The sequence below is a fragment of the Temnothorax curvispinosus genome, unplaced genomic scaffold (assembly GCF_003070985.1).
Source record: "Temnothorax curvispinosus isolate PA1 unplaced genomic scaffold, ASM307098v1 QBEX01009828.1, whole genome shotgun sequence".
In the NCBI taxonomy this organism is placed as follows: domain Eukaryota; kingdom Metazoa; phylum Arthropoda; class Insecta; order Hymenoptera; family Formicidae; genus Temnothorax; species Temnothorax curvispinosus.
In genome coordinates, this window is record NW_020219608.1 from 580,193 (window position 1) to 597,394 (window position 17,202).

Genomic DNA, 17,202 nt, shown 5'->3' on the forward strand with positions numbered 1-17,202 from the left:
GTATAGGATACGAAAAGACGAGAACACGTGGCGAAAAGTTTACGGCAGGAGAGGAGACCCAAGCAAACTTCCGAATTGATATTGGAGACCTCGCGTGGCGACAACGCGAAACTCCGGTTTCAGTGTTACCAGCGTTGAAAAACTAATTTCAGGTTCTATGTAGTGGTGTATGTATGTCCGTACACGTTAGAGTCCCTATAATAAGAGTCTGGACAGTCTTTGGTTTTGAAGCAAAATGGCGGTAGTCAGACTCTTATTCTAGGTGCTATTAGTACCTTCGAAATTAGAACGCTGTTTCTGAAAGAATATTACACTTGGCGCCTATTTCGATCAGAACGACGTTCATGCCGACGCTACATGTCCGAATTCGAACAGTTACTAACTTCAGTCATTGAGCGTCGTGGATATGTAATGGATGAGATCGAGCGGCGTCACGGCGACGCGTTTAATTAGTTAATTATCATAATCAAGAGAACCGTACGTATTTAATCGATCTGTTGAGAGTACTCGGCGCTCGCGCGTGCATTATTGTAGCGACGTGTTGAAACGCGCGTTTCGCGAGATTGAGACAATTGACCGATCGACGAGCGCGAGCATAATCGACAAAGGCTGCGGTCCACTTGACGCTACAAATACTTCGGAGCGTTCTTCTTCTCCTTCTTTCTTCATTGAAAGAAAAGAGAAAAGGAATATGCTTCGAAGCATTTGTAGCGTCAAGTGAATCGCAGCTTATGTTTGTACATATTACAATACAGCATCGAAACATAAGCATACGTCATTTTCGTTGGGCAAAACGCGAGAGCCTAGTGCACGGAAGACGGAAGTGCAGTCTGAAAGCAGCAGGTGCAGCAGTCGTTTGCTCCTGACGCGTGAAGTTAGCCGCGCGCTTTTCGAATTTCCTCCACTACTCGAGATTCGCGCACCGATCTGCGGCGACACCGCACCAACGGATCGTCACTTCGCGCGAACGTATTTTTCTCGCGTTGATGCTCTATCGCGACGTGACAAAGCGCGGATCGCGTGCCGATTATAACGCCGAGAGTGCCGTACGGTATGCCGTGCGATCATTGAACTTTGGTGATTAGTGCGCGGTGGGAGTGCGCGATCTCAATTAATCTCGCGAGTGTTAATTACGAGTGAGTGCCGTGAAGGAGCAGCCATGGTTGGGACGAGAGAGGAGGAGGGGGCCCGGGGAGGCGTCCGGCAACGACGAGGCAACCGTAGGGTGAGTAATTTATTATATTTATTTGCCTAATTAATCGTTTTCGCGGGAATTCGATCGCAACGACCACATAAGCGCGTTTCTGTGCAACCGTTTTGCAACGTTATACGATGTAATAAAATTTTACATTATCTCGAGAGTTTAAATATTTAATAAAATACTTAAAATATTTGTTGTATATAATGCTTCGTTACGCTTATAATTATTAAATTACAGTTGTTTAGATTATTTATATAACAATTAAATATTTATATTTATCAGATGCTTTTGTAAGCATTTCAATCTAACTTAAACAATGTATTTCGGAGTAATATTTTTATTAAATTTAATATCCCTTAGAGGGATATTAAATAGAGGGATATTCCTTAAATGAAAAATGAGATGCGCTCAGTAATTATTTTTTGAAATATTAATTATTTTGAACGGGACTTTAATTTAGATATATTTATATTTTACACATTAGAGCGTGTAACTACAACTTCGTCGCTGCGCATCGTACCGGTGAGTGTTTAATTATTTTTTATTTCAATCGTATGCAATGCATTTATGAAAATTATATACAGTATTAAAAAGTAATCTCTCTTTCCCTTTTTTTTGCGAAATCTTGTATCAATTTTAATATTTAAAATATATTGAAAAGATTTTTGATAAATTAAACACTTTGTTCAACAATTTAATTTTTCAGTGTTACAATTTATCGTGTATTAATTTTTAAGAGTATAATCTTATTTAAAGATATGTTAAAGTTTTAGAGTAAAAAATCTTTTAATAAATAAAAATAAATGTTTTTAGAACCAATAGTACATTGGACACATATGGTAGATATATCTTAATCAAGCATAAGAATAAAAACTTTGACCTTAGATAATTATTCCCGCGGTTTTGATCGAAACAAAACAAAAGACGTGCGTATCCGTTTTATTATTGAATTCAGCAATTCGTAAAACCGAAAGTTTTACAATTTGTATAATTTAAAAAATCCACCGTACGCTAACGCCCTCTCACAAATACTGCGGATAAAGAAAGGAACAGGAAGCCAAAGTTAGCATGGATGATAACTACAGAAATGCAATTTTGTAAAAACATAATATTGTATATATTGCATTTCTATAAATTGCAAAATTAATATTGCGCTATACGCTAAATGTTTTAAATATTTATATTGGATATATGATCGAGAATAATCGATAATCAATAATGTCGGTACTCTTTAATTATCCCCGGACTCGCGTTGGGACACTTGATAATTATAAAATTATAGTCAAGTTTCTCGAGGTTATTATAGTTTTCAATAATATATATAAGTATATGTATACTTCGTAATCACTTTGTAGGCGTTTATATACATTTTTCCTTCAAATATATATGTATTTAATCGTGAAATTTTTCTTTAATTTTAAATATTTTTACATATAATGTTTTAAAAATAAAACACAATTTTTCTCAATTAGATTCAAATTAATTCTTTTACGTCCACAAGAACAGTAAAAATGTATTTAATAATTATTATAATTTTAATTTAAGTTTGCTTAAAAATGAATTGTGATTAACTAACATTCTCAATATTATAATTATTGCAGTACATGTATATATATATAGTCTGGAATTCCGAAATTAAAGTACGACAGTGCGATACATTAAAATTTTTAATATACACTTTTTTTTTATTTCGTGAAAATTTGAAAAATATTCAGTTTCACAAGACCATAAATTCCTTTCAGTTTTACTTGACCGAATACTTAAGTATATAAGTATTTTTAAATTGAAAGCTCGGATCCGAAGTGTCATCTACTTTATCTCAATGTATCTTCTTTCGTTGCATTTTGAGTTGCACTTCGCGTGCACTCGCGACGCGATAATTATCTCTTAACAGCTTTACGAACGTGCGCGCATATATTTTTAGATGATTGCATCGGGATTATATACAACGTGCATCTAGCGGAGGCTGAAGTGTCACCATCGCTCTTCGAGCGGAGCGATGAAAAGTGGGAAGGGGAAAAACACACGGGTGGAATGAAAAAAGGACAAACACCAGCGGAATGTCCAGTTTTTGCGTGGCAGTTACTTACCTTAAACGAGCTAAGATTCTCATATAGAATAGCGGAGGCTTTCCGATCCTTATGTTCGCGACCGCTTCCAAAGACGACGAAAGGCGACGTTCTCGTCACTCTCGAACGAAACGTAATTGCGATACCGGCAAGTGAAAACCCTATTCATAATTTCGCCGGCTATTTATCCTTAATTCGTTTCATTTGTTTTTGTATTGACCACGGAATCGTTTGTCCGCGCCTCTCATATTTCTCGGGTTATTCTCGAAATTATTTTATTCTGGAAATTATTCTATCTTTATCGTAAGCGCGATTCGCTTTAAGGTTTTTAAAAGTAATGGAAAATTCATCTCCGAAAGATTTGTGAGTTCCTATAAAGACTGAGGCCGAAAATTTCGCAAGCGTTTATTCCGCAATGTACTTATTGTACTGTGATCTTGCGATGAAATATCTTTTAGCAATCGTTTCTGCGATCTTTCCATTGCGATGCGGAAGTTGCATCGTATTACGCTAATTAATACCCTATTTCTAAATCTATTATCAACGTTCGTTCATTGTAGCGTTAATTATTCTATTATTATCGACGCTAGAACAGCGCGGGTAATGGCGCGTTAAAGAATATATTTAGTTTTTCGGACACAGGCGGAGTTTATCGGTCGCCGTGTAAAAGGAAAACGCCAGCCTCGGGTGTGCTGCCCTTTTTCTATCTCACACTTACAGAGAACAAATGCCAGTTGGTTTTGAAACCGACGCACGGAATCTTAATGACGTCTCGTCACATATTCGACAACGGACTTCGGCGGACTTGGACCTCCGAGAGTTCCAAGTGGCACGGAATTTACCGTGTATAGTTTAAGTTAACTTTTCTCGATTATGAAAGCACTTTACGTACTATTACGAAAATCATCCGATTCACTTATTGGTCATTATATAATTTCCAGGAAGAAAGACGCTGGCAAAATAATTTTTTATGTGGATTCATTACTAACTTTTATATGATTATATGAATTTATTACTGACTTCAAGCGTGTCCGTAACGATGCGTTTAATTTCGCTAAAAATTAAAATTTTGGTCGTAATTATTTTATACATTATTAATTACGAGTAAACAGATGTTTCTCGGTTCAGGTGTTTCATAAACTGACCGTACAATTTATTAAACGGTGTGTTTAAATTATGAGTACACTATATTAATACTTTAATAACGTATTACACTGAGTAGATAAAAGAAACTTTTACATTAAGTGAATATATAAACTATAAACGATAGACAGGTAAAAGTTAACTCCTTACTTACAAAATTTGGCCGATTTTTAAGTTATCAAAAATGCAGGTACAATATGAAATATAAATATGCCGCACATCAGTTTTGCATTAAATAAAATGCGGCACATTTATATTTCACATTGTATCTGCATTGTATCTTTTTGATAAGTTAAAAATCGGCCAAATTTTCGTGACATTATTATACAAGAGAAACAATGAATAACGTCATTAAATAATGACTATATAAACGTTGCTATTTAACATCCATAAAGGTATTTACGAAGAGAATGGTGAACTGAATACCGGGGAAGAAAATGATGAAAGAAGCGACATCCTACGAAAAGTCTGTAGGTGTCATCGGCTTAAAAGGTACGTGAAGAAGTTTAAATTACTGTCAGCTGTGCGATTGCTATTATATTTTAATGCAATTAACCCACAGTGAATCTCGCTGCTATTGCCACATGGCAATATCCAATGAATTACTCCTAAACCTTCTTGAATGGTTTTCTTCTTTATGTTGCCATATGGCAACATGTAATATTATCAATGGCATAAAAAATTTGATAAATGACTTATCAAATTTAACATTGACAAAATTTTAGCAGAAAAAATAATGCCAAACATTTTTTCATTACAATTCCTTCTCTGCTTTCCCTTTCTATATAACGTTTATTAGAGATTTCTATAAAGGAATGTGTATTAAATACATACACGTAAAGTTACGTGATTTTTTTCCTCATGCAACGTATTGTTAATTAATTAATTTTAAAGGGAAATCCGCGCACATGTGGAAGCGAGACGGGAGGCGAGAGAGCATGCGGTGGGGGTAAGAACGAAAGAGCGGAAACACGCGCGGGAGAAAGACGCAACGAGGGACCGTAGTAGTATGACGAACGCGAGGCAACCGGCGACGATGGTGCGGGCAGTCTGCGCACGGACATCGATCGAGGTTCACGTTCCATCCACTCCCCGAAATTCCCGATTGTTTCTCGAGTCGCGATTACCGATACGTCACGTACGACAAGACGAAAAATAGAAGGGGGAAGAGAGAAACAGAGAGAAAGATAGAGAGGGAGGGGGAAAAAAGAGAGAGAGAAAAAGAGAGAGAAAGAAAGAGAGAGAGAGACACACACCGCGGTATCCTATGCGGCAATCGTGAATTGCGTGCGCCGTGACAGTGCGATGACACCTGTGCCTTTCCGAGAGGAACGAACCGTCAGTACTGCAGCTGTGGGGGTGTTTTTCCGCGCCGCACCATAGGAATTTTGTACAGCGACCGGAAGACGTCGGTTCGCCACTGTCTTCTTCGTGTTCGGCAGAGGTGAGTGCATCCATGACAACGATCGCATGTCCGAAATAAAAGGGGTATTTTATTGTGTCGATTAATTTGCCACCTATCGTTATTTTTTGATTATTTGAACACCGCGCTGGCAACAGTGAATTAATGCAAATTTGTATCCCCCTTCCGTTACTCCAATTACAATGAACCATTACTGCAGAATTATATATACGTAATGCAATTATTTCAGTTTGCTCTTAATACAATACAATAACAGTACAACTGTTAACACAGATTACATTATATAATAATTAACAGTGTCGACAAATGTTATTAATACAGTATTATCTACAGTACAGTATTATATCGTTGGAGTGTCCGTAACAGCAGTTTAGAGCAATCGAATCGATCGCCAGCAATTATGTTGTTTCTGAATACGCTTTCATAAAACAAAGTTATTTCATAACCTTTTTAATAGTCTCTTTAAAGTTTCTATTATGCCACAGTGACGGAGCTTTTTTACAAGCTTGTTTCGTGTAAATGTTAATGTCACGTCAACTGATGGCGTGTAGAACTGCAGACATGAATCTCAGATTAAGGGACGTATTGCTGCGACAACTTGTATGTACATCGTCTTAATAATGCCGAAATTAATTACTAAGAATAATGACGTCATTAAGGAACGACGGGCAAATTTTCACGCTACTGCAGAATTCCGCAATTTATCGCATCTACCGCAACGCTTTCGTGAAAATTCGGAAGCGAGATATTTTTTCCGCGATGGAACGATTGTAATTTCAACGTTCTCGCAACCTCGAACATGATTACGAAACATCTACGGCTCCGTTAGCACTGGTGATATGCGACAATAATGGTTAATTGATAATAACGTCTGCAATAATTAAGACGGGAGCGTGTGCGTTTATGCCTTTTCGAGAAGCGCAAGAAGAACGTATTGCGAATATTAGAGACGATCTGAGTTAGATAAAAATATTTCCCCATTTTTACAAACAATTATACTCTATTAACAGTATATAATTATCAAAAAATTATTTGTTGCATTAGATAGGGATATTAAATTGATATAAAAAGTTGGCTGTATTTTTTCCAAGCAAGGCTGAAAGAGCGAAGTTACACATTTTAAAACGAAACGACCACTTTCCATGCATCATCTGCATCTAAAAAGATTTATTTTACAAGAGTTGATTAAAGCAATTGTCCCAAGGCGCACGAAAGTTCACGCTTGTCGTTCTAAATTTTGCCCATAGTTAAGAACGGAACTTTTGATCTCTAACTCGAGATTTATTTCTTAGAAATTCTGTCTCTGCTCGTCTCTGTTACATTGCCGGTCTGTTTTCGGTCTCCTGCAAGTGTCTTTAACGCAATGTCTCACAATGTATTTTTACTGCGTTACACATTCGTCGTGAGGGCTTCAAACTCGTGTTTAATAAATCACACGTCCTACGCTAAACTAGGAATAAAGGTAGAATTACCGAAAGATCGATAGCGACGCATTCACTGAACTATAAGCGCTCGTATAAATTGCAAAGCACGTGAAAGCGGTCGATTCGCTTTTACCTATATCGTAACGCTATTTCACACGCTCAGCGCATCCATATAAACGTCATGTACGTCCCAGAACGTGTAATATTAATTTACCGTAATTTAGCAAGTTTACGTTCCAATGTAATCGTCCCCGCATACATTTAGATTTATTGCGTAGCAGTATATAAAAGCTAAAAGCGTGTTGTGGAAGGGTTTCCGCTGAATGCAGAAGCTGCTGCTGCTGCCAGACGTGAATCTGAAAAGGAGTAAAGAAACGGATGAAGTTACAGGCGGATTGGAGCGAAGTATGCGTGTATACAGTCTTGTTCGACAAAGTGTTCCTTGTTCCAATACGAGTATTATCGCGATCCTCCGGTATCGAAATTACGCACGACGACGACGACGTCGTGTAATATGTGTAACGCGCATTCGTCGATTTTACGTCACGCGATAATTTCGCGGGGGCAATTTAAATACGTCAGTATTCTCTCGAGTAAAAATGCAAATTAGATGCGAAATCTTATTATCTTTTCATCTTTAATCCCCATCGACAAGGCCTGGCCTAATAGACTCGTGTGGAACAGCGTAGTTAACGTACGAGCGTATCTCGTGTTTAATATGCAAAGGTAGCGAATGGTCCCACTTAAATCGTGACGAGTCGCTTTCGCAAGGATTTAACGATTACCGTCGCTCTCTAGGAATCGCCGCGCACAGCCTCCAAAGCGCGCGGCGCCATATTCACGCGCTGTATCTCTCTCGTCAACGTTTTTGTATACGTTATTTTCTTGCGGAAATCTCTGGTGGCCATCTGTCAGAGGCACTCCGCTCCTATGTGCCCCGATGCGCCCCGCTTGCTAGGTCGCGATAACCGCGTTATACCTGCTCGACGCGTTCTCGAGTTTTTAATTGCGTTAATCGCGATTTACATTACGATGAGGCAATATCTCTCGAGGGTTTTAATCGGTTCGAGAAATCCTTGAAATCGTTTAAGTCAAACGTACATGCCCTCCCATTAGCCTCAATAAAATTAGACCTTATATATCATCAGTGATACATTGTCCGCCTCAACCTGATCATTGAACGAAACGAAACATATTCATGCATTATAAGTACAATGTGAGAAAGATACGCGTCTTTTATATATTATAGTATTTTTGTAAAATATTATGACATTATGTAACACATAAGCACATATTATATAATCACGCACAAGGCAATTCAAGATATAATCTCAAATAACGTAAATTATAAAAATTACTTGAGATATGCGACCTGGATTGGCAATTTTGCGTTTTAAATTTAATTTACCGAAAATTATTACTTGGTGACTTCACCCTTTTTTATGTAACAGCGTTCCAGTTATGCAACAATTTTTGCAACCATTTTCTGCGGTAATTTACTTATTTTTTTTAACCTTCCTCCTTTCCTTCTGCGAGCGGCAATTTAGCATCATCCATTGAGATGGGCGAAGCCTGGGTGCATCGAACTCAGCGCATCGAAAGTAAGCGCAACGATAGGTCACTGTTACGTGTGGGATTCATTATAGATTTTTACGAGGGTTACTTTCTTCTGCACTGGCGGGAGATTTACAACCTTACGCCTCATTGCGTATTTCTAATCTTAAGGAGGGTCCACATTATCGAGCAAAACCGCGAGCCGAACTTCGCCGCGAACCGATCATGCGTCCACATTATCGAGCCGAACCGCGAGCCGAACTTCGTTGCGAGCCGATCATGCGTCCACATTGTCGAGCCGACGGGCTCGCACGAGGCTCGCGAACCTCGAATCGAACATCAGTGCGAACCATCGCGTACTCAGTCCACGAATCTGCAAGGATTTTGATGATACGCGGTTTGGCTCGCAGTGTCCCACCAAAAGTCGGTATTTCGACGAAACATCAAAAGATGCTTTTTATGATCAGATTATACGCTTTGTCGGGTGGTAGACTGGTAGTTAAGCTTCGATCTAGACAAATAATGACAAAAAACAAAAAATGAACTATGAAAGAAAACGTGAGTAATTGCCCAGTCGCTGTATTTGATTCTATCCACGTATGTGCAGTCTACACGACTACTGATAGACAAAATGGAATGGTCTGATAAAAAATGTTTAAAATTAAATAGTGATTATAAGCAGAAAAGATTATTATATACGGGACGCTAAAAATCCCGAACATTATAACAATTAAAAAAATGTCATGCATATTTATATTTACAATCGTATTTTTAACGTTGCAATATAAATTATAAATTTATTGCGTATTTATCATAGATTTAGAGTATGTTTATGCAATATTAAATATAGTTGGTACCACTCTAAATATAGTTTTATGGTTTAAAAAGGAATTAAGCTTTGAATACAAGAAAATAATAAAAGCACGCATATGTATACACATATTTAGTCGTCTTTTCCTGTTCTCATACTTTTTTTATAAGAAGAAATAAGTAAAGAACTCGAATGTGATAGTGACATGTGCAAAAAAAAGATGACGACATTATTGGCATCTCTGCAAAGAGAAAAAGCAAAAATAAAAAAAGTATGGAAACAGGAAAAGGTGAGTGAATATATGTATATGTGCTTTTATTATTTTCCTGTATTCAAAACTTAATTCCTTTTCAAACCATAAAACAAAATTTAGAATTAATATTGCATAAACATACTCTAAACCTGTGATAAATACGCAATAAATTTATAATATATATATTGCAATGTTAAAAAATACGATTGTAAATATAAATATGCATTTTGCATACATGTATTAAGAATTTATATAAATTTTATTATAAATTTCAATACGAGATTTGACTTCAGAAAAATTTTAACTCATGTTCGCGGTTCGCGATGGAGTTCGATTTGAGGTTCGTCTGCAAGTTCTGCTCGAGGCTCGGTTCGGGACTCGGTTCGCGGTTTGGCTCGATAATGTGGACCCTGCTTTACACGATTTACGGATTACGTCATATATGCTCTCGTGCAAAACTTTCCGTACAGATAATGTCGTTGGAAGAAAATGTATAAGCAACATATATCTTTTTCTCAATTCCGGCAGTAGTGAAAATGATTAAATACCAAGTGTAAATAGGGAAACGTGTTATAAATTCAGCGCATAGATAGAAGTAATAACGTTTTGTGAAACAAGTCAATGCTCACGGTAATGAATTGAAAACTTTAATATAGGATAAAGTGAACACAGAGGCGTGAAGAAAGCTCTAAAATTTAAAAAACAATGAGTTTGAGTGTTAAGCGGGGAGCACACACTTTTGCATAACGCATAATGCGTAAGCATAAGAAAATTGATTGGTCTATTTCCTTATGCACATGTGTATGGACCAATCAATTTTCTTATGCTTACGTATTATGCGTTGTGCAGAAGTGTGTGTCCGGGCCCTAAGACGAACTATATCTTAACGATATCTTTATTTTGTATATGAAAAGAGCAAATAAATAGCAGGAACATAAATGCTTAAAGCAGAGAAACTTTAAATTTATATATCGTTTTAGCTTTGACATATTGTTCGTTGCTTTATATCCAATAAATTAAAATAGAGCAATAAACAATACGTCAAACCTAAAACGATATATAAATTTTAATTTATACATATATCTATATACATCGCTTTAGGTTTGACATATTGTTTATCGCTTTACATCCGATAAAAAATACTGCCGTTTTGAATGACGCGAAAACGACCGTCAGTTCCGGAAATTCCGCGGGGTGTTGCTGATGACGTCCCGCGACGCATCGCTGCATTGCTGTCGAGCGCAGTACGTTGCTCGAGCAAGGGAGAAAAAAAAATTAGAGGGAAACACAAATGCGCGGTCGCCCCTATCGTAAATCATCGTCGAAAATACAATAATACTAGAGGGAAGGGATACAAGCGCGCGCCATAAACCAAATCGCATCGGTTGACTCCGGCTTGACCCTTGAGTCCGGTTGACCTTCTTTAGTGGCTTTTGTGCGACACATTTTGGTCGCTTTATGCATTTTTCGACAGATCCCATCGTGCACGCGGGGCCACCGGTTTGCAATTTTAAATAGATACGTCCGCTGAGATATCCCCCAAGGTTCCGCAGATTTGAGAGATAATAGGCTAGATATATGCAGAGCACATCGTCTCGCTGGCCTCGAGGGGCGGATCATCCTGAAATTTTGATATTCACGGTTGAGACGTATTTAGAAATTAACAGAAATTGTTATACAGACGAAATATTAATCAATTGAAATAATATCGAAACTTTCGATTATAAGCGATATTTTACCACAAGTGTTTTAATATTTATTAATTATTTGATTTTGATTGTGTGTTATTACTTAGCGAAAATATACTGTTTGATACTTCACTATATTACAAAGTTGCGGTGTTAGAAATTCTTGTTTAGCACTTTACGCTTCGGGTAGCCTTGATATGACCACACCAAATAATTATATGAATAATGCGCCTGGCTTCAAACGCCAGCTTTCGCTTTTGTTCCCGCTCGAAGCAGTCCCGCCTGTACCGAATCACGCACGCTCGTGATCATAAATTGATAATATCAGTGAATTAGTTAGCGTGGTCGAGTTGGTTTGCATAGCGTACATAACTATAGAACGCGATCGCGTTGCACACGCGCATATACGTATATCGGCTTGTCTTGTTTATCCTAAGCAGGTATCTAAGCGGCGTATCCAATTTTCAGAATTGCTATCAATATATATTATTGTGTAATTATAGTTATTATCTATTATTTCTTGCTTATATCGAGATTAGGCCTTATTGTGTCTAATGCCAGTATATTGTACAGAATACAGCGTGATAATATTATTATTACTTAATTAGCATCAGATTTTGATCAGACTAATTAAATGAGGAAATCAAGAAGCGAGTGAAAGACTTTTCATATAGACTAAAAGTTCTATCTAACGAAATAAAAATAATTTCTTTTAGAATCGCACATGGCATTAGGAACGTACGAGTGGTCAACGTGCAATCGTTTTCGCGTGCGTCACTCGATCTAAACAAAATCTCCCGTCCGCCCTGCACTCGCTATTGTTGTCAGAGGAATTCGCTCTGCCTAAATGCATCTCGGACCACCCGAGTAGGGCGGTCCACGGCGAGATTTCATCAACCTTCGTCCCCTAGTCGTTGCCAAGCGTGACACTTGGACAATAACGCCTCCGCGACGACATAACGTCGCACCTGCTCACGATCGGCGAAGAAAAACGCGGAGTGCATTTTGTTAATGCATCGGTTTATACGTATACGTAACGATTCAGGCTCGAGCGTAAGTCGGGAATTTTATTTTCGTCGCCTTTCATCGCCATCTCTTCCTCCTCCTCCTCCTCCTTCTCCGTGGTCTTCGTTGCTGCTCTCATGCTGCGGTTATCAGATCGTGCTGCACATATTGGGATACTTTCTCGGGCCCGTCTCGCGTCTCTCGACATTCGTGCGCCGCGCCAGCGCATGAAACGAGTGAAAGTATTCGGAATTCTTGCGGTCAGTTTGACTCGCGGGCTCGCCACCGAGGAGACTTACGCAACCCGTAGAGTAACAGGTGTATTGCATGTGCAATAACGTGTCTGGAGGGATCCAGAGGTCGTTTGTACTCACGGGCGGAACGGATACTACTAAACCACCACCACTGCTACGTGACGCGAGACACCTCGGAAACTAGAGAGTTATCAGCGCGTAATTGATAAATTATACCGTCGTAAACAACCCCCGTGTAGACGTAACCAAACGTCGATAATCGAATATCCGCGTCGAGAGGCATCCCTCCGTGAAATTCACCTTCGGGAAACTCGATATTCGCCACCGCCGCGGCGATCGGGACATCGAGAGTTAACGTTACAGTTTGTACGCGCGTCAGAACGATGACACATCGCTCGGGGGAAAAAATGCGGGCGGGTAGAAATCTTTTCGGGCTAATTCACGGCGATTTCACGATTTCACGATTTCGCGAGGACGCGGCTGCTAAAGCTGCGTCGTTATACGATCGCCGCACGGTATAAATATACATCGCGCGGCGCAGATAAAGGGACGCGAAACGGGATCAGTTTTTCACGCGGGGTTCAGGAAACCAGGCAAGGTTAAACGTGGCGCGATCCGAGAGTCTCGAAGGAGACACGAAAAGGATACTCCGCTGATCCACCGGATGCACGCGATCACGGCGGCGGCGCGGCTCTCCGTTCGACATGCATCGAGCATGTGGCTCTCGGTTCTGTTTTCGCAGCGGAGTGAAGCGAGAAAGCTTGCGTTTTCAAGCGAGACGAGAGCGCAAGGTTAATCCAGTTTGCTCGTTCGCTAATTGCTCGAAAATCGCTCGATATGTTGATCGCAGGTGCAAAACTGCTCAATCAAACTCGTACCTCGAGATTTTCTTCGTGGAAACACTTTTAAGCAATTCTAGGATTTCTTAGACGTCACGGGATATAATTTGTTTTAATCGCTTCGCTTGCTGTACGTATGCGCGTTAATATCAATATCAATATCCTCTTTATCGCTATACGATCCGGAATATCCAGCTCGTTATATTTAGATCATTTAAACCGCGATTATCACGTGAGAGGCACTTGTGTATTTTCTTTACGCCGTACTTCGAAGACACTCGTTGCGCTGCCATTAACAGCGTAACTTTATACGAAGCCAAGAAAATGTCGGCCGGTCCTGTTCGTTCAAACAGAATTCCCAGTTCATAAATAAATAATAGGATTTAGCCAATGAGAGGTGAGGCGGTATAAGCGTCATCGAAACGGCTCCGTGCATTGACCCTTTGTCGTTATCCGCGAGCGAGCGCTTAATCGCCGCGACGTTAACTAAACGTAATTAAACATAGCGCATATAGAACTGGATGCGAACCGGCTTAGAATTATATATACATATATATATGTACATTATCGCCCGTGCACGATTATATCTACGTAACTGTACGCTCAGGTGCAAAACGCTCCGACTGCAAAATGTTGTGAAATATCTGGACGTTAAATCATCATGTTTTCTCGCTAATGATATACAGTAACGCGCCATTAAATTACTAATAATACTCGTGATAATTTCAATCCGCGATAATTTTGTACAGTTTTTACGGTATAATCGCGCACCGCTTAGAGCCTCTTTCCTTAAATTGCGAGGCGTGTGTTTCGCAGTTCGCTAGGTGAATTATTAACGAAGATTAGCGGGCGTTACGTAGGTAGAAATCGTCGCGTCAGCCACGCGGTTAATTACGCGTTAATACACTATAGCTACATTCCTAACGGGTCCCTATATACGTTAACGCCGCGATGGACGGATTCGCATTTACGTATGAATCGTGCCATTACCGCGTTTTGTGACGTATTCGCACTTTTCTATACGAGTACCGAGCGTCGTCGGGCTCTCCCGACGTTCAGATCTCTCTTTCTCTCTCTCTCTCTCTCTTTCTCAGGACGGGGTCAAGATTTGGCGGTGCGACAACGCACGCGAGGGAACCTCGAAATAGCCGCCGCGGGGTAGAAACTTCGGGTTATAGTTAGCTCCTCTTATAGTTAGCCGCTGACTAGCGCGCTGCAGAATGCGAAACGAGTATGTTTCTTTCCTCTTCCTTCTGCTTGAGCTCATTTCAACGCACGCGCGCGTTTTCACTCCTTCCTCTTCTTAATTCTCGCTTCTAGACCTCATGGATTTTTCTCTCTTTCTTTATCTCTTTCTTTCTGTCTGTCTCTCTTTCTTGCCTTCTTTCCTTCGGTCGTCGCGAATATTTATCTTTCCCTCCCTCTCTCTCTCTCTCTCTCTCTCTCTCTCTCTCTCTCTCTCTCTCTCTCTCTCTCTCGATTCGAACTCGCGCAGTAACGGAATCCCGGGAAGGAAGGGAGGAAATGAAAAGGAAGCAGGAAAAGGGGGGTCGGGAGGGGAAGGGAAAAGCAAATCTACGTGCTGTGGATGTACTCTCGATGCGACGGACATCCATCCGAGACTACGGCGGTCGGATGCTGGAAAGTGGACCGCGCATCCTACCGCCCGCCGGCAGTATTCGCGAAGCGTCGTTTATTTACATAAATAGATGACCATTCATGCGCCCGTCCGCTAAATATTATATTTGCCTCATTGGCTGCCACGTTAGTTAAATATAATTCGCTTCGGGTGAAGTGTTTCCCCGTCGACGTGAATAATACGTCCTCGTATCGACTACTGCAACAAACATCGCGATATCCCAGCTTATTAATTATGCTCTTATTAGCGAAATAAATAATCGCTAACGTTTAATCGTTGTTACTCAAACGGCATATTTTATTAAGGAAAATATGTTTAGCAAATAAATCTTAGCTCTATAGTTATTTAATCAGATTAATTAATTTATCTAATTTAATATCAACATTCTATATATAATTTAATATAATGTGTAGTACACAGTATAAAATATAATGTAATACGTTATATAATTATCTTTAAAATATTACGGCAGCATTAACTTTGCGAATTGACATTTCAGTAACTCTCGACTCAACCGCCCACCTCAATAATTCTCCCCGCTAATATCGTGCTTGCGAGTTTCGAGAATTATATCCAAAGTATTACAAGGGTGATTAATCAAGCAGCGTTACATGGCGGTATTTAAATTGATTAGCCAGGAATACGCGAGAAGTAAATTCGTTCCATTCTTTTCGTTTTCGTCATTGCTTTATCGTCGTCGTAAATCGTGGCGGGAAGATACCAACGTGACACGTACTAAAAGGTTCGTACACCTCCTAAGTACTCCTTTTACTCGGGCCCAAATTATAACCAGATCGAACTATCGCATTTATCATGACCGACAGAGACATAAATTTAATCAACGTCGTGCCTTTAACACCTCCATGATGCACCAAAGTGTACGCATGTACGGCTGTATCTATTCGCGTCGTTGGTACTCAGGTATTTACCTAAGTATCAATATTTTTGCACAAGTATTATTTGAATTAATCATTCGGACGAAAAAGTGTCGATTAATATTGCCGAACAATTTTCTTTTTAAATTGAAATTAATGTAAATGTTACGTAAAATGTTTTATACTATTGATATTTGAAAGAATCTATACGTACTATACACCTATACAGAAATAATATTTGCTTTATAGAAAATAATTATTACTGATATTTGTTATGAATAATATTCTATGTAACATTTGCGATTTTTTGAAATATACTGTACAAAAAACAACTGGCCTTTTCTGGACGCGTAATTTTAGAAATTTGCAATCCCGTGTAAAAGGCAGGCGGCAATCAAGCGGAACCAACAGTATCATCTTTTACTCTCGGTCGAGGATGAGCAATCAAGCAGTGAACATCTGGCATTATTTTTCACGCTGTCACTATCGCAGCTTCCGGCCATTTTATACCTACCTACCTGCCCAGAGAGCTCGCTTTTATGAATTAGCCGCGTCTGCTTTCCTCGATCGTTCCGAGCGCGAATCAACTCTTTCGTCGCGCTCGTTCTTCGTGCTTCTTACCGCCGATCCGAGGGTGTACCTACACGCCTCGATAGAGGCGTACTTTTACACGCACGGGGGATTCAAGTTCGCGCGCGCCTCGAAGTAAAACCGGCTGGTATATAAGCAGCTTCTCTCGGTGTTGCACCTACACGTATCGCCGCGCGGCTAAATGAATTCAGACGGTTATAGCTACTGGATACGGAGATTACGCCGAAGGTAATCCCGATCGTATTCTGCAGGAAAAGCCGGCCTTCGACTCCATCCTTTTTTTCCTCGATTTTCTTTCCTCCCCTCGCGCTATCGTCGCGCTAGCCCTCGAGGGCCTGCCCTCGTCCTGTTCCTTCCCTTCCTCTCACTCTTTCTCCTCTTCTCTTTCTCTCCTTCTTTCTTCCTTCCCTCTTCCTCTCGCCGTAACCATAAG

At 39.7% G+C, this 17,202-nt stretch overlaps 1 protein-coding gene across 2 annotated transcripts in view; it reads left to right on the forward strand.

Annotated features, from left to right (window-relative positions):
- The first annotated feature begins 904 nt into the window (after positions 1-904).
- LOC112459439 overlaps positions 905-17,202 on the forward strand; it is a 32,159-nt gene continuing 15,861 nt past the window's right edge. Inside the window, exons 1-4 of one of the 2 annotated variants that reach the window (XM_025023534.1) lie at positions 905-1,225; positions 1,686-1,723; positions 4,809-4,905; positions 5,308-5,857. The gene's annotated coding sequence lies outside the window, so the exon portion shown is untranslated. The remainder of the gene's footprint in view (positions 1,226-1,685; positions 1,724-4,808; positions 4,906-5,307; positions 5,858-17,202) is intronic. The other variant, XM_025023535.1, reaches the window with a different exon arrangement.